General features: G+C 37.8%; 2 long non-coding RNA genes across 2 annotated transcripts in view; one reads left to right on the top strand and one right to left on the bottom strand.

Moving 5' to 3' along the window:
* Positions 1 to 27654, bottom strand: part of LOC120410047 — a 180081-nt gene that overhangs the window by 99372 nt on the left and 53055 nt on the right. The window lies entirely within an intron of this gene.
* LOC109146034 overlaps positions 1 to 27654 on the top strand; it is a 78425-nt gene that overhangs the window by 45929 nt on the left and 4842 nt on the right. The window contains exon 2 of the long non-coding RNA XR_002047795.3: positions 5641 to 5737. This is a non-coding gene — a long non-coding RNA (uncharacterized LOC109146034). The remainder of the gene's footprint in view (positions 1 to 5640; positions 5738 to 27654) is intronic.

Raw genomic sequence — 27654 nt, 5'->3', positions numbered from 1 at the left:
CAGTCTCAGCAGCCTTCTAGTTTTGTGTCTTTTAACATGATTAAATTCTCAAGGAAAATTTACAAATTTTAGAAATTTAAAAGTATTTTACATGTATTTCCAGCTAAAAAAGTAGAAATCACAATACCCCGGTCAATTTCCAGGAATTTATTTGTCTGGTCATTATCTTCAAGCAAGACCCAAAACACATTTGAGATGGCACAATACATCATATTGCCATTACCGTGGCAGATTTTGACAATATAGAATTTCAAACAGATCATATGGGAAAAAAAATCCCCATCCTAATAGGCTGATTTACTTAATAATACCAGGCTAGAATCCCTATGCCACTTGCATAAATCTTAATTGGCCCTAATTTTAATGGCTTTATTAGTTTTAGTTCTAAGGTTATTTGATTTCTCAGAAATATTTTTCCATGCAGATTACTGAGTCATATCTGGGTGACAAAAGTCCTTAGAAAAGTGGCCTTTCTTCAGAGTCTCATTTCTTGGATGAGGATCTTAAAAACTCATTTCACAGATTATTTTGTGAGTATTTGAACTATTATGAGCATGTGAATGTGGCTGTGGTTTTTTTTAAATTAATTGATAAGTAGAATGCCAGTATTTTAAAATAGCTTCCTAATATGTAAATAAAAGTCTGAATGAAAATGAACCATGCTCCTTAGACTTAAGTTCATCATTTTAATGGGTTTTTTTGAGAGCTTATTCAGAGTCTGACTGTAGCCAGGTAAATAAGACCGTTTACAGAGAGACTAATAAAAATTAATCAGAATGGAGGAATATGGTCCAGCCTAAAACTTAGTGTTACCTACTGGGGAACTACACTATTTCTACACTAATTTTAAAATTATAGGAACAGTAACAGTTTTTTCCCCACAGGTTGATCAGTGGAAAAATTGTATGTATTCAGTAGTCCGAAATTCCTACTATTTGTTTTGTTTTCAAAGAAAGATTTTAGGGATCTCTGTAGAAAATAAAGGCCTAACTCTGGTTCAATTTTAGTTTAAGAACTTATTTTTAAGCCTGCAAAATGAAAGGAAGGGCATTTTGTTTCAGCAGCAAAAACTATATCCTTCGTCAAAGTGAAATTCTCTACGGGTCTGTGAAAAAAAATAAATCTAGGCAAGTTGTTTCACCACAGAAAATGGCATCTCATCACATTGTTTCTGCTGACTATCACTGATGACAAACATCAGTGAATCATTCACTTGAAAGATAAATCTTGCCAGCTTTACTCTTAACAGGAAGGTTCTACACCCAGAAAATTATCCAAATACAAACTGGTGCCCTTTTGTTTCATACAACTGGCACAACCATTTCTTACAGTCTGATCCAACAAAAAACATATTCTAGTTTCAGCACCTCATAAAAAAAAGAATTGCTAATTTCTACAGTACTGTACAAAACAAATACTTATCTATCAAAGCTATTTAAATGCTATGTAGTTATTTTAAGAAGGCAAAGAATTTTTTGCTTCATAGACTGTCAGCTGCCTTGACTGTAAATGTACTCTGTAAGCCCTGTTTCTATAGTTTGAGCCCTAGATGATTTCTGGCTGCAGATTTAAGTATTCCTTCATCTCTACAAGCAAGAGCCACTGGGTGTGTTGCAGATCTTTTTACTCCAAACACGGAGGCTAATATTTGTTTTTGAAATCATACAATACTTGTATGGTGAGAAAATGCTTCAAAAAGTGAAACAAAAGCAGTAGGCCTGAATTCTCCAAACTTCATTTGCAACGGGTAGCCCTTTATTTGTAGACAGTTGGTCAGATTATTTGACTGGTTATGAGTACAATAACATGGCATAACCCAATATTATTTTCTTAAAATTGCTTATTGCATTCAGGGTTGCACATTGAAAATTGGCTGCGTTTAAGACTTCTGCCATTAATACATGAAAGACAGCACATTATTATCTTCCTTTTCTACATACATTTTTAAAAATGGCCTTTTTTCCCTTAATTTTTGCCATACCTTTGATGATACCTTGCTTTCTCTAATTACTATAAATGTAGTCATAATATTTTAATCAAGCCACACTGTACTGTTCACCAAAGTCCTTTTGAAAGGTATCAGTGACATGGAGTCTTTATTGACAGAAATAGAAAAGAGACCTAAGATGGTGTGTAGCCAGAAAAAAGAACTGCACCTTAACACGCTTGTGGTCCTCTGACATTTCTAAATGCCCACACAAGAGCTTCCCTGAGATTTACCAACAGCATCTCTCTGCCCTGCCACAGTTAGAGCAATCATCAGCTTGTGACATGCTAGCAAGACAGGGCAATCCTCCCCATATCTGACCAAGACTAATCTGAAGCAATTAGAAAGGATACTATCTCTGAGCAGCATATTGTATGTTACATTGTGTGCAAGAGCTGCAGCCATGGGAAATCCATAAATCCAGTAAGACATCAAGGGAGTTTGTACAGGTCATGCACACTGACAGATACTCCTTCACCTCTATTCAAAGGTTTCTGACCGCAGGAGGGAGATCAGACCATTATTTGCTTTATCTGAACCAAGAAATTTTTCTTTGGGGAATCTCCCAGAACCTGCTTAAAGCCGTGGAGAGCAATGGTAAAACTCCTATTGTGTTCAACAGAAGTAGGTCTTGGAAAGAGAAAAAGCTTGTGGCCCTTCTGTCTGCTTCACATCAAATTCCTATCAATTTTGTCTAATGTCTTCAGCCGCAGCAGGAGAACTAGATGAGGTCTGGCAGAAAAGACTCTGCAGTAAATTCCCTCTGCCAAGCACTGCTTCTGTGAAACACAACAAATCACGTCACTTGGCTGACTGCTAATTGCCTTTTACTCTTCCTCTGCTGAGGACAGAACAATTATTCCTGTCTCCCACTTTTACTTGCTGTGTTTGCCTAGATATCCTTTCTTTAGATCACAAACTATTTTTGCTTTGTGTCAATATGCTCAGGCTGAGTTAGATGCCAAAGTTTCTGGAGAGACTGGAGGTAGGTGCCTTAGCTAAACAACCCTCCAGACTACACTGACTCCATCAAAATGCCATTTGAGACGCATTAAGGAGCTCTAGATGCCTTCTTGGTCTGACAGCTGTCAGATAGGACCTTCAAGAGATCCTTACCTTTCTTGAGTGGTAGCTGGAGATAAACTGACACACCTTATGGTACTTAAAATGGCACAAGTTGCTCATGCAGAGAGACAATTGTATCTAATTTTAGATCATTACTGACTGCAATAGATTGAAATGTAGCCTGTGTGCCGAGAGCTACATGCTGATCTAAATGTAGATGCCTGAATCTTGACCCAAAATGCGCTGTTGGTCTCTCTTCAAGAGTCTGGGATTAATGTGAGGTTACGGAAGATGAGTGGTCTCCAGTAGGTCTGGTATCACATCTGCTAGCTTTGTCCAGACATCACTGGACAATCTCAAAAGTCATATGATATATAAGTCTAGGAAATGGAATATGGGGGGTTTTTGTGACACACTCCAAACCTGCCATGTCAGCCATGGCATGCTGAGAAATTCTTTCCTTCAAGTGCTAGAATATTGTTGGCCCAGATTCATTGTCAATTTTTGTTGCTGTACATTTAGACTGTTGATACAGTCCTATATGTTCAATGGACATATTGCCATGTTACTCTCTGAGGAAGACTGCAATTGCTATTAGAGTAATTTTCTTCTTTTAAATTGGACTTTTACACTAACCATTTTATTTCCTGTAAATTATCTACAGAGTCAGATGCCTTTAGGTCATATACTAGCAAAAATTGGGATTAATGATTCCCTGGTTTAACATGGTTCTTACTAACAAGTGAAGACAAAAAACACTGACAAAAATGTACTTTCCTTACATTTCCTGAATTACATTAAATTAGAAAATCAATATAATTCATCATGCCTTCTAGTGGTTTGTTGATAAAGCAAAATGTTAACTTCAGGGTTTAGGGTTGAAGACTATTTTTGAGCAAATATCTGTGTGAAATCACTAAAATACCTGGATATAAAGAAAAGACCACACATGCAGACCCCTTGACTTTACTCACAAATACTCAATGCTTCAGCTCAGTCTTCTTAAATATGTTACAAGTACTGCTGAGCATGGACCTTCTACTCTCCACTTATCCTAAATTTTGCTATTTTGACCTGCAATTGTTTAAAAAAAATGTAGTTATGATACAGCACCTATGTTTTCTTAACATAGCTGCCAAAGCGCTGCTCTTCTTTGCAGTCAGGCTGCATTTCTAAGAACATATAAAAATGAGCTTGGTCTATAGGGAAGAACTACAAGAGAAGGTAAGACAAACAATGCAAGGAAGATTTGAGATTGCAAGAATGAACCTTTGGGATGAGTAAGGAAGGCTCTGGAATAAAATCATAAAAGATGTGAAAAAGAAGCAAAAGAATAGAAAAGTAACACCACTCCCTAAAGGAGGCAAACGGGGGAAAAATTGTTTTGGAGAAAAAGTAAAGCGAAATGGTGAAGAGACATTACTGCAAAGGACAAAGAAGATGAAGAAGGGATCAAAAAATTCCTCTGAGAGGAGTGCCGGTAGAGAGGAGGAAGAAAAAAATACCTTTATATGAGACACTGTTCCTTATTTGAGTAAATAGAGTTGGTTAATGCTTTTCATACCCAAGAAGCCTGGTTTTGGTAAGCATTCTAGGCATTATCTTTTAATTTTTTCCTCACAACATGAGACTTGAATGAAAGCTGTATGTAAATGGCATAGGCTTTTATATCAGACCATGTTGCCTGGTATTATAAATGTATCTGACTGACTTTAAATACAATTTTAAAAAACAATTATTTCTTAAGCTTTTCAATGAAACCAAATAACTGTTTTAAAATGACAGTTCAAGCCCCAGTGAAAGTACTAGTAACAAACAGCACAGTGAGTTTAATTACCGTATGTTTACTCAGAACTCAATTAAATGGAAACGACTTTCAATTTTTTTAAAATCTTTTCCCTCCAAAAGTTACGGGTTATACAGCCTATTACTCCATAACTCACAGAAATACTGGTACTTTCCCATATGTTTTCTATCGCATTACAGAAGAAACTGCTGTTTGCCTTCTTTCTTGGAAGGGAGGAAATATCTACAAGGCGGAAGGAACTGCTCTCTAATGGTCTATCAATTTTCTCTAAAATATAGATAGGGTAGATGGATAGTGAATGGATAAATAGGTAGGCTTGGCACGATCACATGACTCCAGGAGCTGAATCTTTAGCTTCTGCACACTTTTCAGAGCACAGCTCGGTTAAGCTAACAATGAAACTTGCCCATTTAGGTACCACTAGATACTGCTTAACAGTAAAGACAAAAAAATGTGCTTTTCCTTAAACAAAAGAAATGTAAAGCTTGAGGACTTTTAAGATTACATGGATGTAGAAAAACAGTGTCTATACAATGATTTCTGCATCCTTTCCTTAAGATCATAAACAGTTATTAAATGCATTCAGAAGAATCCATAATATCTGTGTGTGGGATGAGGGCAGAACTGGCAAATTTCCAGCAGAAATCTCGACCTTCATAGTACTCAGTATGCGAGGAAGAGCTTTCTCAGTATGAGCCTTTTGCTAGTCAGCATTTCAGGGTAATATCCAAATTTTTGGCGTCTGTTTTGGCTCATGTGTAACACTGCTGTTTCCCTGTAGGTGAGAAAATATCAGGAAACAAGAGCCTGGACTACAAATGCTCTGTGTAACTTGCATCCTCCATAGGACCTTGAGTGTCTGTCACTGAGCCTAACAGGTAAGATACTTAAAATCACCAATAAATGCATTAAATTACTTAGCTTTACACCCAATTTTACCATGCTGTAGCCCGACATTTAAATGTCTAAACCTAACCATTATGGTCCAGTATGTATAATATTGTCAAGTTGCCTCCCTGACACAGAATTTAATATGCTTTGCTAAGCCCTCTGATGATCTGAGTACTGTAAGGAGATGGTTGTGGACTCAGAGATCTCACATCAAACAATGGGAAGGCAGCACACACACAAAGCCAAGCACAGCTCAGATAGGGAGGCAACAGCAAACAGGTGAATGCAGTGGACGTACATTGCATCTCCCATGGAGCAGTGCCCCCTTTGCTGAATCATTAAGAGTTCTGTTCTAGTTCATGGAGATAAGTCTGATACTGCTGTTGTTACCTTTCACATGTAATTTAATGTTGACACGTGCTTTTCTAAATATTAATTGGAAAAATACATAGCTTGAATGAATATGGAGAAATCAGATTTGTTTTTCACATAGTATAGTACAAAGACTTCAACATAAGCGCAGCAGACTTAACCAGCTCTGATGATTTTTTAAATACATTTGTAACATTCCTAATAGCAAAATGAAGCCCCAGACTCACTCCTTTGTGGAAAGGAAATCAGCTGAGAACCCGTTCCTAGTGTAAGCCTGGTGTACTAATTGTGAATCATTTTGAGAAGCTGCTCATTGACAGCTTCATGCTGGGAAGTCTAAATTACTCTGTCCCACTTTTCTCAGAGGGAGAGAATCATTTGTGTAGGTCTTTCTACAGCTTGAATCCCAGCCTCCACAAAGCAAGATGTGCTAAGTAAGGCAGCAGCATTTAGGAACCTAATGAGTGTGCATACGCAAGTATGAAGACACACTTGTAAGCTGGCGCTGGTAAGGAAGAGTACATTATTCGATGTATCCTCTTTGGAAAAAAATCAATAAAATTCATATACGGCATGCTCATTGTAAAACGACATGTGCTGCATTTAATACTCACTGACGTGACACTTAACAAACAGTCTTGAACTGAGCTCTATTTGCATTTGATTTCTGTCACAGCTTGACAAAAAAGTCTGTTGCTTTCATCTGCTTTTTCTTTTTAACACTTCTAACCAAAGATGCATAGGTGTACCTTGCAGGCAGAATAAAAAGCAAAGTGCCCTCTAAAGGGGTCTCAAACCCTTTTCCCTACATGTTTATAATGTACCCCAATGTTCAATCACTTTTTCAGCCCAGCAGAAAGAAGAGAGAATAATTTTAAGAGCTCTTGAATATTTGGTGAATTTTAATTAAATATACATGGACAAAAGGGCAGGAAACACAGAATTGTCTCAGCCTTGAATGAGGGAATAGTATTTTAGTAGAAGCCCTCAGAGCATTGCAGTGGGGACAAGAAAGGATCACAGAACAAGAACAGAAGAAAGCCTAAAAGACAAAGAGAGCCAGGTTATACAAGGAGATTTGAGATATTCTGAACTCACCCTGTGACCAATCCCACACATCTCAGACATAAAAATAGGAAGTTTTCCCATATAGCAATGCCTTTTACAGACCTACAGCAGATCCACAGTATGTTGCATGTGGGGAAACACTTCTAATAGACTCTAACATGTCTGTGGAAATAAGATCAAGGATTTGACCCTTAGGTTTTGTGATTAATGTTTAAGTTATGACTGTTTCCATAATTCTGGTGACTTAGAAAAATGTGAAACATTTAAAGCACTTGCATTAATTTCTCTCATGCCAAGGTGCAGTCACCATAGCAGTATAATTGCATGCAAACTAAATAGAGCAAACAATGAGTGGTTCAAATGCTAACAACCCATATCCTTTGCTTGGGACTGACAGCGCTGGTACTGCCTCAGAACTTTGATTACTGCTGGTTTAACCCACCTCCTGGGGATTCTTCCATTTGCTGGATTTCCAGAGCTCAGGCAAAACTACCCAGAGATTGCTAGGTTTTGAAACAACCAGAAGTACTGCCTATGTTCCATAAGTGAACCCTAAGTGCCTCAGTGCAAAAAGTACCCAAACAGCAACGCCTAACTTTTCTACTCAGGTGAATTGATATACCACAGGAATCCAATTTGTTTAGGAACTTGATTTTCACCTACTTATTTTGAGATACCATCACTTTGGTTGAAGTATGTGTCCTAATCCCTTTTCCTCTTCTGCTAAGTAGAAGTCCTGCCATTTCCTTAGGATGTGAACCCTTCAGGTGGTCTCCGATGACTCGGAAAATGTACTGATCACATTTAATTCATCTCCAAGCACACTTCAAGAACAGTCTAATTGAAACCTCAGCCAAAATACCAGTGAGAGGTAATATCCACGCCCTCCCCATGATGACATTGTTACTGCGGCAGTTACTCAGAAAATGAAATCCTGACATCCAGATATCGCTCACTTTGACAGGGTTTCCGTTCAATAGCTCCTAATGCCCAGAAAACCACTCCTGTCAGGCTAACAGTGCAGAGAGTATGTGTCCAAAACCTGCCCTCTCCTATGGACTGCACCATCAGAGCTGCACAAACTTCCAGTCCCTCTGGCTAGGCGGGTCATCCTTTCATCTTTCTTTTCCAAATATCTTTCCTTAAGGTCTGGAAATGTCATAGAAATGATTGATACAGCCCTGAGTGAGACAGTAAATTCAAAAACAGAAATGGTTTTCCAGAATAACTGGGAGGAGGGATAAAGGACATAATCAGAGAAGAATAGCTGTGAGTTCAAATCCTTTGTGGCAGCTCTGGGAACTACCAATCTCTGAATGAGCTTCCTGCACTAGCATGATAATATGTCAGTTATCAGAAAAAATAAGAGAGAGAGAGAGAGAGAGAGAGAAAAGGATTGGTCTTTTCCCTGTGGAGAAGGGGAGTCTCTGAGGGAACTTAATCACAGTATAACAGCACTTACAGGATGGTTGCAAAGTGGGCAGAGTGTCTCTCTCTTCACAAGGAGCCACATGGAAAAGACAAGGGGCAGCTGGTACAAATTGCACTGGTAAAAATTTCATCTTGACATAAGAAAGAAATGTTTACTGTGAGACCAGTCAGTTGCTGTAATAATCTTTGCAGAGATGTGGTAGCGTCCTCATCACTGGAAGTTTTCAAGATGGAATGGGACAGGTTGCTAGACAATGTCATCTAGTGTCCCTGTCCCATGGAAATTTGGGCCAGAGTATCTTTGGAAGTCCCCTAGAAACTAGGCTGTGATTATATGATTGTCTATGTCTCCTGTGTACATATTCTGGGCATGTTCACTGGATTTGGTTACCTGGCTCCTGATTTGGGTCACACATGATAGGAAACGTGATTTTTCATTCTAAATAACTTGGCAGTAGTCAGAAGGTAGACTCTTAGAAGACAGGGAAAATGGTCATTAAAAAGGTAAGGAATTTGGAAGGCTAGTTGCCATCAGGAATTTTTGGACTGAAAATTTGACCTTAAATGCTTCTTTGAATGAAATTTCGTCTATTTGAGAAAGAGAGTTACCTTCAAACACCAGCTCCTTAGTCTTCCCATTAAAATCTTCAATAGTATATGGTTGGTACTTCTTACTCCCAGTTCCTAGTTTTCCAGTGAAAATGTTTCCAGAGACTGCAGAGTCAGTCTGCTAATTTGAAGAGATAGAGTATTCATTTTAACAGAAACCTGTTCATGTTCGTCACAGAAAATGGGACTCCATATGTACAGTAACTGAATTATTAAGTGGACAGATTATTTGCTTGAGGACATATTTATTTGGCCTAGAAAAAAATCTGTGCATTGTGTTGCAGTAGATGAGTACTGGCTAATAGAAGTACCTACCACAGATTCCCCACTCTTTCCTTTAGCCTGTATTTTAATGTTTATTGCTCTAAACATAAGTATTCAGAAAACAGACACATGCTGTAGAGATTCATGAAAACACTTGGAAGGCTTCTGCTGCCCAGTTTATCCCATCAGAGAATGGGGCTCATGTTTGACATGCCTCCTGGGCTCTGGTTCCCCCACAAATTCATGGGTTTAAACATGTGGCCATACCGGCTGGGGACTGTGGGACTGGCCACAAACATTAGGCTGGGCACAGGTTTTAATTCGTTGTGGAATTAAGCCCCCAGCTATCAGATGAACGATGAAAATTCTGCAGCTTTCTGAATCCACACATTTTACCTTGTAAACATTCATGTATAAAATCACTTTTTACATCCAGTGTTAATTTCAAATTCTGATTATCAAAAGCAGAAAAATGCCTCTGTAATTTATGTAATATTTATTTAAACCATTAAAAGAGAATTTGCTAAGAGCAAGAAGAGCTAACAGATATTACTACTCAAGGGTTTTTAGCAGAAATGAAGCCTCCTTCATAATAGAGTTATGTAAGACATTTGGAATTTGTAATTTGCTGAGTTTCAGTTTTAATTTGTGCTGCTTCTTTTATGTACAGATGTAGCAATTTTCTGGTCCCAGCTGAAATGTGTTTTAGTTGTAAGGTTTCAGTGAAAAAATATTTGTCTGTTTCTTAATTAAATATAAGATTGCTTTTATTCTCCTAGTTTTCTCCATATCAAGAATTTCATTTTCACCCAGCCTGTTTCTTGTCTTTATTTTCCTCAGTTTATCCTGAGTTTTCAAGGCTATGTTAATATATTTTTATTCATTTTATTTTATTTATCCAACCCCTTGCAAAAAAAAAAAAAAAAGAAAAAAAAAAGGAGGGGAGAATAAAAGAATGATGAAGCTGCAAATCTAAAAAACATAGTGAAAAATTACTTTCTAGAAACTTTGTGTTGATCTGGAACTTACTAGAGTGTTGCAATTAGGTTAAATTAGATAAAGATGCAAGCTTAGAACAATTCAATGTTTAATTAAAGGACCTAAACTGATTAGCATCCACAAAGGGTAACCTACCTGGGGGACCTGAATACATCTAGGTCATATATATAGCATAAATATCCCCTTCAAATTCATACTTTGTGAAAACTTAGTAGCTTTCAGATGAGAGAATTTGAATGTAGTCTGTGGTCATTTTGATATTTATCTCTCTCGATGCTTGTGGCCAACCAAGGGAAGCTGTTATGTGGATATATGTTTGTACACAGATCTGTATGCACCCACCCACACACCCACCCCATGTGTTTTGCATAAATGCATGCGTTTATGGGTACGCAGACTGAGATACATCCCTGATTCACACTGGCGTGTGGATCCAACACCACCATGCCGTGAGTGCTCCCCAGCTCCCAGCTGGTGTTCATTCCTGCTGAGCCCTGACCATATGTCAGGGTAATAGTGGTGCATGCACTCTTGTTCCCTTCTCCTGCCTCTCCACACCTCCATTTCTGCAGCAGGGAGCCACTATGGTCTCCAACACACCTCCCTGTCGGGTCAGAGGCTCTCAGAACCTGTGTGATGCTGGGGCTGGATTTCAGATGTAGACATTGGGATACAGGGGCTGCACTTGTGCTGTTAAAGACAAGAGGGAGGGCACATGGGCAAGCTCAAGATCAGAACCACTGCCACTGCTTAGTTTAGGCCCTGTCTCTTAGTCGTAAGGATCAAGACCATAACAATTCTGAAACCACTCTGTCCCAAAGTTATCCAAAAGCCAGTGTCTAGCCTTCTCTTACTCAGCAGTGCAGACGTGCTCACAAGTTTGCAAGCAGGCAGGATGAGAGAGCTCAGAGAAATAGAAGTTATGGTAGTCACAGGACCCAGTGAGCCACAGGTGGGGACACACTGGGCTTGACTTGGAAGTAGATGCAAAAAGCTTTTGAGGGATCTGGGAAAGGTATATTCTCACAATGAAGGGATTATAGCACTGAGGAAGTAGAAGGACAGAGAATGTCAGGAACATGCTACTAGGTTCATGCCTTGAGGAGAGCAGTAAAGAGAAAGGGCAGAGAGAAAACTAAAGGCCCTGATTTCAGGAACGTTTGAAGCAAAAGGAACTTGAAACCTTGAGGATCAAGTTTGACTACTCCCCATCCATAGCAACGAATATTTATTAGAAATGAGAATTTTCAAAAGGATTAATGCATATGAAAATTTCTGCCAATGCAATCTAAGGACGGTTTCTAGCAACAGGGCTGGACATGTCAGCATGGGGGATATCCAGTCTGAAAAGTGGACAGCAGGATGGAAAAAGAAGTTCAGTTAACATGCCAGCCAAGAAAGGAGTGCCAGAGTCTGGAACAAAAGCTGCTATGGCCAGCCTCCTGCCCCATACCTCTGTAATTATCCAGCTGCCTTGCAGCCCTAAAATACTAACTGAAAGCTCTGCTGCCTGATGCAATTCATCTGATCTTTATCTTTCTTTATTTATCCTTCCTGTCAGAAGCAACCAAAATTACTGTAACAGCCAGCTCAAAATTGAATAGCAGAACTAACATCCTCTTCTCTGCTGATGAAGGCTGATATTAATAAAGCAGCTTGATTGATAAGATTAGAGGATTCCATGGATACGTAATTTTTTTGAAAATGGACTTTGCTGAAAAAAGTTTATTCTGATTCCACTCTTACTGAAATTATTTCTTAGGTTATTTTGTTTCCTGTTTTTTCTCTTCTTTTAATCAATAGCTTTACAATGGTTGCTTGCAATATGGCTAAACTGGTTGGGGTTTCTGCACTTGAAATAGGAGATTTCAATGATTTTAACTGTACAGTGCCAAGTTCACAACTTTTTTTTTTTCATTTGCCTGAAGAAATCAAAAGAAAGAAAACCTATGTAGGAAGGTGTTATTTAAAATATATTTAGGGAAAGGTGTTATTTAAATAAATCCTTAAATCCAGAAGAGTTTGAATGAAATCATGGCCCACTAATCTCATCAGTCTTGGATGAGAGACTTTTCATTTTCAAGATTTTCATGGGCTAATGTTCAATTTTGGTGTTCAAAACCAAAACCAAACTCCTAAATATTCTAGGACAAATACTTAATAGATCACTAAACCCAAAGCACCTGATTAGCAGTTCTGCTTTGAGTAAGAGACTGGACTAGATGCCTCTTCCTATAATTTTCTTTGAGTCTACGAGTTTATCTAAATATTTCACTCTTTTCCTTTAAATGTAAGAACTGGGTAAGTCAAGTAGTGGCAACAAATGTGAAAGATGTGAAAGAAAACTGACAGCTGATCATGCAAAAGAGAGCTGTTATTTTTTGTATATCTCTCTCTTGGCTTTTGAGGATGGCAAAGGATAACTGACTCACATATGTCATTAGAAAGTCCTTATACGGAGAAAATATGTTTGAAACTAAAGTCTATAATATTGTGCTTAGTATTAATGTGGCTGCATAATTAGACTGTATTTTGCAGGAAGGTTTTTCCTTTAAAACCTGGTCTGGGATACATTCATATGTAATTCACATTCACATATAATTTCAAAGAGGCAATTAATATCAACAGAATTAATTAGTTGCTAAGCCAATAATCATTAAAATATCCTAGAGATTTTTTAGATATTATAGCCTGTGCACACACTTCATATTAGGTTCCCACAAAGAAGGGTATTTTTCTTCTGTTTATATACTCTTCTGTACCTGTGAACATTATCTATATCCATATATGTATATTAACAGTTCTCACTGCAACTAAAGAAGGCCTTGGGATTCACCTTGAGGGTACCTGAATCTAACTGTATCTGGATAGGCACATATGTTATAAAAGATCAGGATAACAACTAGCTCAAATAAAGCATGAAATAATTCACAGAATGCAGGACCAAACTAAAAACTTACTGTTTTGGTTGCATTTTGTTCTAAGCCCATGCAGCACATGAGCATCCTTACGCAAAGACTCTCAGACAAAAATTCTGTTGAAGTGTGAGGTGTCAAAGGTATACAGTCACCCTAGAGTTCATTTGTAGTCTGTAGTGAAGGAATGATACCTGCAGCTTGCCTCATCCCCACTTGAGGAACCTGTCAATTACAGGGAGTAAGGAATGGTCATGGTTTTAATTTTAGTGCTTCATTTCAATTTTCAGTAGATGGCCTCTTTAATATTCCATAAATCTGCATAAAATGTGCAGGTATTTTCTATTCAAAACACAGAAGTTAAGGTTAATGAGGCTGCAGAATACTTATATGATATATGCTCATATATTTCTAAACACACTCTATTGAGGGATTGGTTGATGACTTGCACAAGGCTGTTTTAATTTTTACAAATAGTTCATCTTATACCTTACATAGCCAGCATTATCAAATGTAGTAATGCAATTTGCCTCAGTATTTAAAGTGACTCATTCCCTCAACAAATTTTGTACGTTATTATGCAAATAAGAAATGCAAAATTTCTGGAATAAGTAACACAGGACACTGAATTTGTGTTGTTAACCCAAGTGACTCTCTCTTTACACCACCTTCCCTATATGTAAACAGAAATAATTTTTTCAGAAATTTATGCATTCATATATGCCGTTCTCAGTCTTACTTTCCTCTAAAACTCAAATCTTCTACTTGTTACATCACAGCTGGTTGCTGTAGGAATTACTATGATACCATGAATTAATTTAGGGTGAAAGACAGATAAATTCTTAAGAAGCAAGTACACTCTCATGCAACAGTAATATTGTCATGTCCCTAATGATAAAAATGATAGAAGAAAAAACAAAAGCTACATGACACCCAGACAAAGTGCTTTCAACTAGTTTCAAAGTTTTCCAGAATATATCAATTCCTTTTTAAGCAAATTTTTTGTACAGAATGCCAATGCAAGCACTAGAAAATTCCCCTCTTCAGCCTACAAATAGATGAATCCTGTAACTGAGGGCTTGAATTAACTGAGGGCACATTCTTATTCAACATTATCAGTCTCTATCAGTTTTCTGCAAGAAAAAGCTCCATGAATGTGATTTTTACAGAAAAACCTATCCTGTAATCACTCTTTACTTCAAAATTCTCTCTTTCCGGAAGAATAATATTTTATGTCTTTTCTCAAAAAAAAAGAAATCCCTCTTAATAAATATAAAAAACCTACAAACAGGTAAAAAAAGTGTTTGCTATGAAAGCTGTGTAAGAAATTGAGCAACCAGTTAGATTATCTGGACATTCCCCTGATATATTGATAACTTTGTATAAAAGACTTGTAACTCTGAGATAGTTAAATTTATATAAAAAATTATGCTGGTGCTTTGGTGTCTAACATATGTTCTGTTGTCATGGTGTTTTTTCCTTGTTTATGTACTTTGAGTAAAAGTAATTATAATTTTAGAATATGCCTTAGGTCATCTAAAGTCTTCCCCTTACAGTGACAAAATTAGTTCTTTAGAACCAAAAGAGACAGTACTCAGAATAAATGAGAATGAACTGACAACCTCTCTGTACATTACAACCATTGGGAACTTAAGGCTTCCATACATGTGAAAGTCAGAAGCAGACCCATGCCAGGTGAAGACGTGTAGCGGTGGAGATTACAGTTCTTGCTGCTCTTCACTCTCCCCATCATTTCTCTGACTACCAGACAGAATAATAAATAGCAGCCACAAAGAGGGAAGGTTTTGAGAGTTTCTTTAAAAGCATGATACCACTCTCCCATAGAAGGAGGAAACACTCCTCCTGGATTTGTCACATCTTTCCCAGGGGTAATGTCCCTTTTCTAGACGTTCCTAGTTGGGAGGTAGGTTATAACATAACAAGTTGAGCACCTACAGAGCTCAGTGCATACAGGGTACTTCTGTCTAAGTAGTGGTTACAAAGGCAGGAGGGGGATTGCAATCACAGTTTTGCACTTAGACAGCTTGTAACTGCCTACGTCCATGTCTAGGTCTAGATGCTTTATAAACTCTTGGTATTAGAAGGAAATTTGGCACTAGTTGAAATTACTGTCATTATTTTAACTGGCTCAAACTGACGTATGGGAGCACCCTTCATATGCAGCAGATGGAGAGGAAAAAGAGGCTGTGCACATTATAATCCTGTGTGCTAACTGGCTTTTATTCTGTCAATGAACTCTAAGCAGGACTGGAATACAAATAACAATAATGGTGAAAAAGTTGAGTGAGAATCATCAAATAATATAATGACTGTATCAAGTTTTTACTATCAAATCAGGGTAAAATAAACCAATCTGGTACATATCACCTAGTCTTTCTGTGAGAACAGGGCATTATTTCTGAAATTATTATGCTATAAAAATGCTATATAACCTCAGGAGAAGGTTTCATTGATAGTGCTTAGTATTATCAGTATTATCAACTGAGGCTTCGTCAGTTGCAGAAGTTACACAATTAATCTCTTTCAAATTACATGAACTACATGAGGAATAACTCGTTATAAAAAATGCACTGAGCTGATTTGGATCTGCAGGGAAGAAATCTTCCTCATTTTTTACTAGTCAATTCTTTGATAACAGCTGAGGCAATCAGGAACTCTCTTACCTGCCTAGCTCATGTTGTCATTTGTTACCCCGCCTTCACATTTAATGAGTCCATATATTGATTCCTAAACTACTGGAGATGATTGAGCTTATATATTTTTGCAACAATAAAACAGTCTGATCTGAGTTTGCCGATGGAGACAGAAACAGATATGCTAAGCATAGAGAAGTTTAACTCACAAGGCAGCCTTACATTTATTTCGTACTCTAACAACTGTAATAATTGGGTTAGTCCATAATAACATTTGCTTCTTGTATTTCCACCTATATCTCCCATAAAATATGACCTAGCAGGCAAAAATCTTTAAATACTTTCTAGATGGGGTATGTAGAAAGTCTGTGGGTCCTGCCAGCCATAAAATGGGGAACCAGCACAAGGCTTTTGACTGACACTAGTCTGAGAACTGGTGGGAGAAAGAGGGTTAGACTGCAGAGCTTCAAAGAGCTCCATAGTGAAAACTTTGTTCTCTAGAAGACTTTGAAACTTGAAACTGCAGTGATGGTTCAGAGGGCCTAAGTCTTGGTGTGTCAAAATCTATTGCCTGTTTGGTACCAGATTATTAGCTTAAAGAGCAACTTTAGGATGCTATGGTGGCTTTTAGAATGCCATGTCACACGTAGATACTAGTACATAATCCTCAGTCACATAACCTCAAGATTATACACGATTTTTAGCCTAATTAGGTAATTTTTAGAATTTTCATATATGTGTTGATTTTTTGGATCTGAAAAATGGACAAAGATCTAGATGAGTTTCCTCTTCCTGAGTTTTGACATTTCCTCTCCTGTGCCTAGTAGACAGTTTTCAGTAGATGTGGTTTTGATCTTTACACTACTTTTTGGAATTTATTCACTTCTACTTTCCAGGAAACTCATGAAATTTAGGTGAATCTATGAAAGTATACTTCATAAAGAAGTGAAGTATAAAAAAGATGTCTGAATTCTAGGCTGAGCTAATATCTTTTAAATGCTTGGATCATGAACTAGTAACCACATATATTTCATATATATGATATGATAGAATATGATATTATTTTTTATGTCACAAGCTTCCAACTAATATATCTACATCAATATATCTCTATAATAAAACAAAAAATCAACAGCAAACACACATTTAGAGTTTAGTAACCTTAAATTAGTACAGTAATTAATTATTCATGTCTCTGTAAAATCAGAATGATATTTGGGGGGTGGTGGTGTTGTTTCAGATGCAGGATAAAAACCATCACCTCCTTGGGCAGAGGACCATGACCCAATGGCTGGAAACTCATTATAGGAAAACACAAACATAAGTAATCTAAAACTATTTTCAGAGTAAAAACCAGTAATAACTCTTGCTGTGAAAACAGCACTTTTCTCCCTTAACAATGTTAAGTGGTCTTTAACGATTCCCTCTGAGCAAGAAACCACTGATGCATTTTGGTTTCCCCATATTTCCTTAACTTATTGGATAAATACATCTCTATTTGCTGTATGGGGTTGTTCTTTAATTTTTACAGTAACTGTGATCTTCAAATTTTGATTCTGGATTGAACTCGCTTGGTCAAATTACAATGCCATGTGTTTCATAAATTGCATTTGTAGCTGTTAGCCTCAGCAGTTTGCTTCTCAGCAGTCATGGAGCTGTGTATTTTTAAAAATGTAATAAACACCATCCACACAAACTCTAGATGATGTTTGCAGTAAAAGCATTTTCAAAGCACTCTGGCCCAGCTACTGGATTTTACTGGAGTGAAATGTACTTTTACTCTTCTTCCTAATGCTTTCCCCTCCTGGCACATAAGATACCAAGATATTTATAGTTACCCTCCATTCTTTCACTTCCGATGTTATTTCTCTGTGTTAAGAAAATAAACTAAGTCATCTATGCATACCTATGTATACCTTGAGTCCTCAAGGTTTATTTAATTTCAGTCTGCAAAAGCAGTGATTTTTAGGTTTAAAAAACAACTTTCTTAAACAATACATAGGGCATCTTGATGGATCTTCTTTCATCACATTTGTGAAGATAGCCGCCCATTAAATCATGCAATATTACACTTTCCATATCACCTAAAAAAGCAAGTTATAGGAGAAAGAGAGTAGTGACCATGGACCTACCTTGCAGAGCTGTTTTCTCTAATCAGCACATAACCACAAAACTCTGTGAAGGTTCATCTGGCATTTTCAAAGACGTAATCATTTCTTTTCCTGCCTGGCTACAACCAATATTCTATTATGGCCTTTACTTTACCAAAACACTCCCCAGTTTCACAGCAATACACCCCAGCATTTAATTAGATCTTTGTTGCACTTTGTGCTCACCATGGTACCATGAAAAAACAGTTGTTCTAATGAATTGCTTTTCCCTTTTAGTGAATATATTCAAATATTTATCAACCCTCTGCAATAAATGTGTCCAATGAGCCTTTGGAATCAACCCTCACAAAAAAACTGAGTATCTGCCCATGGCAATTGTCCCCATCTTCTGACTGCCCATCAGTTTATCAATTTCATTTGTCTTCCTGGCTAGTTTTGTCCGGGTCACTCCCTTCCTCATTCGGACTAAAGTAACTGAGGAAATCAGAGGGAAGCATACTCATATGCAAACTCTCCTTTAGGGCCACTTTAGGGTTCTATCAAACACCTTTAACTCCAGATAATCCTGCTTCAATCATATGTTATCACAAGACAACAGGAAAAGGATTTCATGTGCAACAGTATCATCTCTGAAGGTCCAAGATATTGCCCAGGTGATATAACAACACTGAAGTTTTATGTATGCTGCTACTTTCAAGCACATTTATTACACTTAAAAAATAATAGCGTTTTGTTTTTATATATTGCTTCATAGTAACTGTATGTTCATGTCAAAGTTGATCAAAACTTCTCCATACCCTGAAAGCGTTTTGAAACCAACTAGTGCCAACTGCGTTGGTTAATTTATGCACTGATACTCACATCAAGTGGAACAAGACCATGTATTCTCTCTTCCTCAGCCATAATTTTAAAATGTTATTTCTTGTACACTGATCTTTTCCAAGAGCCAAACTCCCTGAAAAACTCAGCCACCTAAAAAATAATGCCCTGTCATGTTTTCAACTAATACTAAAGATCTGTGTAAAAAAGCATCTCATCAGAGTTTCTGCTCCTTTGCCTCAATTATAAAACAGGAATGCTGGAAGGCTCCCACAGAGAACAGACTGAAAATCAACACTAGACCTGGCACTACTGTGTTGCTGTGATCCCAGAGGAGAGGCAGGTAGACATCTGGAAGAGGAATGCCTACTTTAATCTTCCTAATGCATCTTTTTTTCTATGAACGTGCTATGTTATACCCCATACACTATTTAAAACTTGGGTTACCCAATAGCCCCTTAAATGCTATTGTTACACTGTGAAAAAGAGGATAAAGATTTCACCAGTGTCAGTTACGTGGCAGCTATTGCATTAATCTTCACTGTCAGTGTCCCAGCAGCATCAAAAGTGCACCCAGTGAAGTCACTAGCTTAGCCTTTAAGATTCTGAGGGGATTTTGTGTTTCTAAGTGTACTGAGCTCAGCAGAAATGGCAGATAGTGTGATGTTTCTAAAGGTAGTCCCTTTTTCAGACCTGAGTGGTCTGCAGACCACAGGCATTATAGGCCTTATATTCCACAGAACTGGGGTGTTCCAGTTTTTCATATCTCCGATAAGGGAAGGACAAGAGGTCATACACTGTTTATATGGTTTTTATTGGTTGATCTCCATGGGATTGTCCCTCTGTCTTCAACAACTGATTTAGCTTGTGTGCCTTCTTTTTGGTTTTACATTCATATTTATCACGATCTTTGTTTGCAAATGGTTGAAAATCTCTTGATGTCTGGACAAATAAATAAAGATGAACCTTTCTTCTGAATGCAGTTGTAACAAGATATACTTCTTTATGTAATATAGCTACTTGGCAAATAATCTTTCTTTCCATTATTACACCTGGTAATGTAAAATTTAAACTGAATACCACACTATGTTTTTGCTGCCAATACTGTCTACATAATATAATCTATATTTTTTTTTAGCTATTTTCCTTCAGCATAAGACAGAAACATTTGCACTGTAAGCCATTTGAACATATATATATATATTTTAATATTGTTTGTACAGGACTTCTTCAATGCTCTTTGATGGACTTGCACTCCTTTCTATGCTGGTGAATAACAACAGGTTCAACTGTACCTGTGTCCTCTTGAATTTGATGGTCAGGAGAGACAGACAGAAAGACTCTCTGAAAGAAGACAATTCGCTCCCCTGACTGAGCGACTTCCTGCTTTCTCCTTTGGTCCATCAGTCACAGAACTTAAGCACAAAATTCTCTCAGGTGCTCTTGAACTTCATGTGCTGAGTTGATAAAATGCTTCTCAGATGAGAATGTTTCAGTCATTTAGAAGTCACTTTTGTCACCAGCAGTAGTATTTTTATCTCAGTAAACCCCATTTACTGATGATGCCACAAGTCACAGTCAAAAGACCAGACAGGGAAACAAATCAAAAAATCTCAACAGGGATTTAGTCTTACTGACCTATACATAATATATGTTTACAGTACTGTGTACAGTACCAAATTATCATACAGTCTTCTCTGACTGAAGGCACTACTTGTGCACTGCTCAGCTTGTTCAGCCATTTGATTTATCTCAGATTATAGAAAGGAAGAGCTCTTCCTCCCTGCAGTAGCCAAAAACCTTCCATACACTCTCACTTTAGCACTTATACATCCATGTCTTATAAGGAAATACTAAAGAGTTGTGGTCTTTCACATACAGAAGACATCCCAAAAATAGATAACCCAACCTCTCTAAAGAATGGTGCATGTGTCCCCTCCCCATACAGATGACCTTTATTCTGCCTGACTAAATGCAAGCAGCTAAATTACATGCCAAGTCAGCCTAAACTTTTTTATAGACAAGGCAGAGAAAGAGCATTTCCCGACAATGGTTTGCGGTGGTTTTTTGGTGGGTTGAATGACATTTCCAGTAGGTATATGGGAGTACAGGGCACCTGTGCTTCTACTTGGTTACCTCATACTGCTTGGAATTAGGTTGGATGCAGGTCAAATAACCTCCAGTGAGATGGACTGAATCTTCCTTGTGTATATCAATCTCCATACAAAACTTTCAGAAAGTTACAAACAGTTCAAGTAATACTTTTAAAAGTGGTAAGACCAGGGTAGGATTTTTTCTGTTTATCACATGAGAAAAGTGAGGTTCTACATCATGCATCTCCCAGGCTTAAAAAGGAAAGTAGCATGGTACTTGGCTCACACCATATATTGAAAATTGTATCTCATGCAGAAACCAGAGCACCCTCCTCTAACATGGAATTCTTGCACACTGTGGTTGTATTCCTGTAGAAAAAAAAACCCTGTAAATTGTGAATTCTATAACTAATGTAGCAAGTCTTACACTTGCAGCCCTTTCTCTTTGTTTCAGGATTTCAAATGTATTTAAATCATGGAATCGTAGAATCAGAATATGCTGATTTGGAAGGGATACATCAGGATCATCGAGCCAACTCCTGTACAATAACAACTTTTACTTGTCAAAGTAATTAACATTCCTTGATATCACTGTTATCATCACTTCTGACAAGCAGTACATTCTGTCCATGAACATTCATTTTTGTACAAAAGTTTTGAGAACCTCCAGTACCTCAATGTAAGATCACAGTGCTTGGACTGGGACCTTCATAGCCTAAGTGGACTGATAACACAGTATCTGCATTAGAGATGCCTAGTGCTCTTTATAGCTCTCCTTTTTTACTTCCTTTCCTTTACTATTACTATAAAAGACCAAATCCATCGTTGGTATAGCTGCTCTGAAGCCAGTGAAGTTACTTCAGGGATGAATGTGACCCATTTTATGCTTTTCAAGAACCTAAATAACAATAAATGTCACATCCGCGTCACAGCTCTAATGCTGTTCAGAGGACAGATGTACAATACATCTTTGTCTTCTTCCTGCTCGTAACGAGCAGTGTAGGTCATCTGCATCATTAACATTTGCAGCTGATGCATTTGTGTAGTCTGTATACACTTCTTGGAACTGCACAGACTTTCTCATTGTTTTCAGAACCTTGATTTTTTTGTAGTATTATCATCATCCAAATGTATTTAAGGATGAAACTATTAGAAACACAATTGGTGAATTAATGTCATGAGGACTGCTGCTGGCAGCTCATCAATTTTTGATATGCCACTCAGACAAATGAAACATAAGCCACCCAGAACAAGGGGACCTTTTGACACTTCAAAGGAAACCCCTATGGGTGGTTTCCTCTTGAAGCTGCACTAAACTGGCTCAATCTCCTCAGCTGGAAGCTGCCAATGTCTCATTAACCCCTAAACAGGCCCTGCATGAGCTTTTCTTTTCAGCTATAATTATGCCATGCACTCCTGTTATGCTGTACTGAATTGCAACACTGTCACCAGCACATTATAAACATCCACCCTAATTGAAAAGCAGATTAGACTCGTGTTAATTAGTGAAAAAGCCCGCCCACTTGCATGCATTATGATTGCCTCTTAAATACTGAGGATGTTGAAATCCCTCAGAAAGACAAGGCAGACTTAATTGCAATAACCTGCAAATTAAGTTTAATTTACTTTAAATTTACCGGTTTAGCAGGCTCATTTGATGGTGTTAATGTTCTAGCAAATTAATTATCTGAATTAGTCATGCCTGGTGGAGTTTTGCAGCAGAATACATTGTACAGTGGCCTATTAATAACAGACAAACAGGACAGGATTAATGAGAAGCTTATGCTAAAGTTTTTTTTTTTTTAAAAACGAGGATCTTTCATGATTTCAAATATAATCACCCAAGTGCAAATACAGACACAGAATATAAACAAACTGAAATTTATTACACTCTATGGCATGCCATCTAGGAGAAACAGTAAAACATTACCGGTGAAATATTTGATAGAAAGAAGCTTCTTCTATGCACTCAAGTAGATCACTTCTCACAGCAAACCATTTCCCATTATCTGGTATCTCTCTATGAGACTTCAAATACGTAAGTGCTTTCAAGAGTACTTGTACTATAGAGAGAGAGCTGATAAATAAATTAGAAATAACATCTCATACGTTAATTCCATAGTCCACTTTGTGGCTTATGAGGCAGTAGAATTGCTTTTTTGTATTCCATTGCTAACCACTGTCTGCTCCAGTTAAAAAAAAAAGAAGAAGAAAAAAATAAAAAGAAAAATATCCTCCCCAGAGATATAGCTGCAAGTAAACTGCAAAAAGCAGCATCCTTACTTGCCTCTGCTCCTTATAAAAATACAAGTTGAAAAAAAAATCTTCTAATAGCCTTTGGAATAACTCTCAAAATAAAGATATAATTGGCTTTGTAAACATTGTCAAAGTACAATCATTCACCCTGCAGAAAGTGTTGTCTGACACTGTGTGAGAAATGAAGATAGCAGTGACAAATATCCTTTTTAGCTGGTCTTGATCATGAAAGTTTAGTCTGCTTATGTGGTAAGTTGCCTCCTCCATTAGGGTCCACAGCCATCCCAAATATAACGAGGTATATTAAATTCAACTCTGTCTCCCTATGGATGACAGGAAAAGCCTATGGGAGCACAAAAGATAATCCTTGATGAGTGTGAACTGAATGTGATTGAATAGAAAACTCTGTATTATTGATTGGAATGTGTATGTTAAAGCCATCGGTCACAGAGAGTAGCTGTGTCTGTTGGCTTCAAAGGGCTCTCAGGCTGGTGTGCAATGCCCAGTGAAAACACCCAAATTTACATTACTCTTGCACATAGTTTAATGCCTGGAAAATAAAAATGTCACCCCTTGAAAAGAAAGACTGAACGATGCATTCCTTAAAAAACAGATTATCTCATTAAAGAATGAAAGGTCTGGTAAGAGAAAAAAATATGCATAGTTGCTTTATGGGACATATTTTAATTTTTGAGGAAAAAAAATAAAATAAAAAAAATGGTTTCAATATATTTTTGGTATTGTACTGATATATCATGTAGACCCTTTCTGCTTTTCTTATTTCTTCCTCCCCCTCAGATAAAATTACAGTTTGAAGCACTAAATGAAACTGGCACGAAAGCAGCCATTATTAAAACTGGGCTGAAAAATGGGAAAAAAATAAAGGAAAGTAATTCTGCTTTAAAAAGCTTGTACAGGAAGGGTTGAGATGACTTTAGTAGGAACCCGTAGGGAATGGAAACTACACAATGAAGGAAATGGATTCCTGTGACACATAAACAAAAGGCAAATGACTAATATATTTACATATAACATGTGGTGTATTCATTGCACACCATGGTGACAGAATTGTTTATTTCATTTATAATTTATACAGCAAAACCTTATTATATGTGTAACTAATTTGCCTGATGATAATATGCAGGAGGAGATTAGGTTTCATTACATTCTGTCATTAAGAACAAAAGATTTTCATTCGTTGGTTAATTTTTTCCTAGTGCCCATCCCACTGAACACACATATACATGGGTACATTTCTCTTGAATCATTATGATGCTGAGCTAAGTAGAAAGCAGCAACAAACTTCTGAAAAAAAGACCTCTACAAAATCCCTCACACACAAATCCACTTTAAACACTCTTTGCTTCTGGAAATTCTTATGGTATCAGTAATGACAATATACAAAGAACCTTTCACAGGTTGATGTCTATGTACCAAAAAAAGAAATAGAATAAATATAGGCTCCAGAAGAGCTTTTCTCTGTGAGAGGGGGAAAAAATAATCAAACATTTTACCAGAAGCAGCATTAGAATATGTGACTAGACAGTTCATCTCAGACTACAGGGAGCGGGTGGGTGGGTAGGCAGTGATGAGGGAATTATCTTGATGTATTTTCCACTGTGGCACGCAAGACAGTGCAATTCTCTGAAAGGAATTGCTAGCACCAAGCCAGTAATTCCCCTCTGTGGTATTACAGAGTGTGTGTGTTACAACGAGAGAAGGGAGTGTGGGGGAGAGAAACCTGCAAAGTGCTGTACGTTTCCAACACTGTGAAGCATGTATGACCTTGAATTAATACAAAATATGCTTATCAAAACATGAATGCTGTGCCAGAAGCATGCATACATGTACACATGTTGAATTTATATCTTTGTTACCTTTCAGAGAACAAAACCCAACCCTAATAGATTTGTTAGGCTGTGTAGTTGCTTAACCCTTTGCAAGTCTAGTTTGCATTGTACAGTGAAATCAGCCTATTGCAGAAAAGGAGAAAGATGCTTTCAAACAATAGGGGATATTTTCCTTTTTGACTCAGAGCTCTAAAACACCTTTTAAAACAGCAGGTCATACCATTTCTGTCTAAAAATCTGTTCAAAGATGTCATAGTTTCTAAAGCATGCGCTAATACAAGGACTTTGTTTGTATAAAGTGAGACTCAGAGTTGCGGGTGTACATAAAAAAATGAAATTTTTGCAACCTAAATTAGTGTACTGCAAAAATATGTCCTCGTGGACACCCTGCCAGTCATCAGAGCCATTGTTTGTTGACCATGAATACAGACAAGTCTGAAAGTTTAGGGAGCAGTTGAAAAAGTGCATCTCAGCAAGCAGAGAGTGAGCAGGTATTGGACACTGGCTGTTTTCAGGAAGAATAGCATGACTATGCAACAGTATAATCTGGGGACCGGCCAGCTGGGCAGCAGTTTTGCAGAGAAAGACTGCAAAGGCTGGTGTTCTGGTGGACACAAAGTTGACCATGAACCAGCAAAATCCACTTGTAGGAAAGATGGGCAACAGCCTCCCAGGCTGCTTCAGGAAGAGTGTTGCCAAGAGGTGCTCCTTCTCTGCTCATCAGTGGTGATGTACATCTGGGGTGCTGGGTCTCGCTCTGGGCATCCCAGCACAATGGAGGCATGGACATACTGGAGTGAGTCCAGCAGTGGGCCGTGCAGTGACTAAGGGACAGTAATTTCCATACTAGGAGAGGCTGAGAGAGTTCTGGGCTGTTCAGCTTGCGGAAGAAAATGGCTTCAGGAGGATCTGGTGAGAGGAAGCAAAGAAGACGGAGCCAGACTCTTTTCAGTGGTGCCTACTGACAAGATAAGAGGCAATAGCCTCAAAATGAAACACAGAAGTTTCCATTTAACCTTAAGGGACAATCAGATTGTCCACTGAGGTTGTGGAGTCACCATTTCTCAAGATGTCAAAAACAGAAACAGGTTCCTGGGCAACCTTCCTTCCTTGAGATGGGGTGAGTTGGACCAGGTGGTCTCCAAAGGTTCCTTCTGACCTCAATGATTCTGTAGTTTTGTGGCTCTGTGATCTCTTCTGCACTGAGCTGCAACAGGGAGGACTGTATCCCTGAACCCACTCTTGCTCCACAGCACAACTTCCCTTAGATTCTCACACAGCAGAAAAATGAAGAACCGTCAAGGAGATTTGTTGTTTGTCAAAGTAGAACAAAGAGTGAAGGCATTAAAGAGGGCTATCAGAAACATCCAGCTGAGATATTTAAGAGTATCAGGTTGTGTGACTTTGTGCTATGAAAGGTTTGTTTTCTCTCTTTTCATTGCCACTACAGTTTAACACCTGTACTGGAAATCATGTAAAATAAGATATTCCCAGGGAAAATCTGACTTCAGTGTGTGTTCTCCAAAATATCTAGTGAAATGAAACTTCAGCACAAGCCAAAGTAAAGTGTTGAATATGTTTCCTTAAAAAATTTTAATCTATTTATCTAATTTTAGTATATCAGCTGCCATTGAAACTAAGCAGATAGAAATGGAAGAAATGAATGAAACTGGTTTTGTCCTAGATTTTCTTCAAAGCTTAGTCCCCAATAAGGCAACACTCCCATCACTTTGTAAAGGACCCATGCTATTAGCTTGACCACAGAAATATGCTAAAGTGGCAATGTGACTGCTGGTTCCAATGGCTTGAGCCTGAAGTATAAGCCTGAACATAGACGATGCGAGTTCAAACACACTTGCAAAACCTGTATATGTGTAGCCTATGCAGGAAATGAGCACGGGCCCTTGTGACCTTGTGAGAGAGCAGCGGTGACTATTCAGGAGGAATATCAAGGGGTGGGTGAGCCTTAGCTGAATTTTGGAGACTATTTTCTTGCGTGGATAAAATATGCTTGAGTATTCAGATTGTAGTCTTCAACTGCAGTTGAATAAGACCCTATACGTGTTAAGACTGTTTCAATACCATGCAGCATGTGCAATTTATTAACAATCCATTCACAATTCTAATACTCAATGAGAGTAAATGTTGGCTGGAACATGATAGGGTTATGCAGGACTGTTACTTCTGCAGATTTATATGGGATGAAAAAACCTAAAGATTTGCAAAAGACAGGCTTCTTCTGCCAGAGAAATGGAACCTATGCGGTATTACGAAAAGAAGGACTTAAGGACATCACATCAGATCTTGTTTAGTGTTCTAAGATAGAAGCCTGGGTTTCCTGCTTGGATTATAGAATGAAGGTTCTTCCAGGAGATGCTTCAGAGCACCTAATTGTGACTATATAGGTCAAACACACCTGAAGCTAAATACCTAAAGGCAACATTAACATGCCATCTGCTGTTT

Source organism: Corvus cornix, chromosome 1 (assembly GCF_000738735.6).
Source record: "Corvus cornix cornix isolate S_Up_H32 chromosome 1, ASM73873v5, whole genome shotgun sequence".
Taxonomy (NCBI): Eukaryota; Metazoa; Chordata; class Aves; order Passeriformes; family Corvidae; genus Corvus; species Corvus cornix.
The sequence above is the reverse complement of the archived record's forward strand: the minus strand, read 5'-3'. Positions and strand labels throughout refer to the sequence as shown.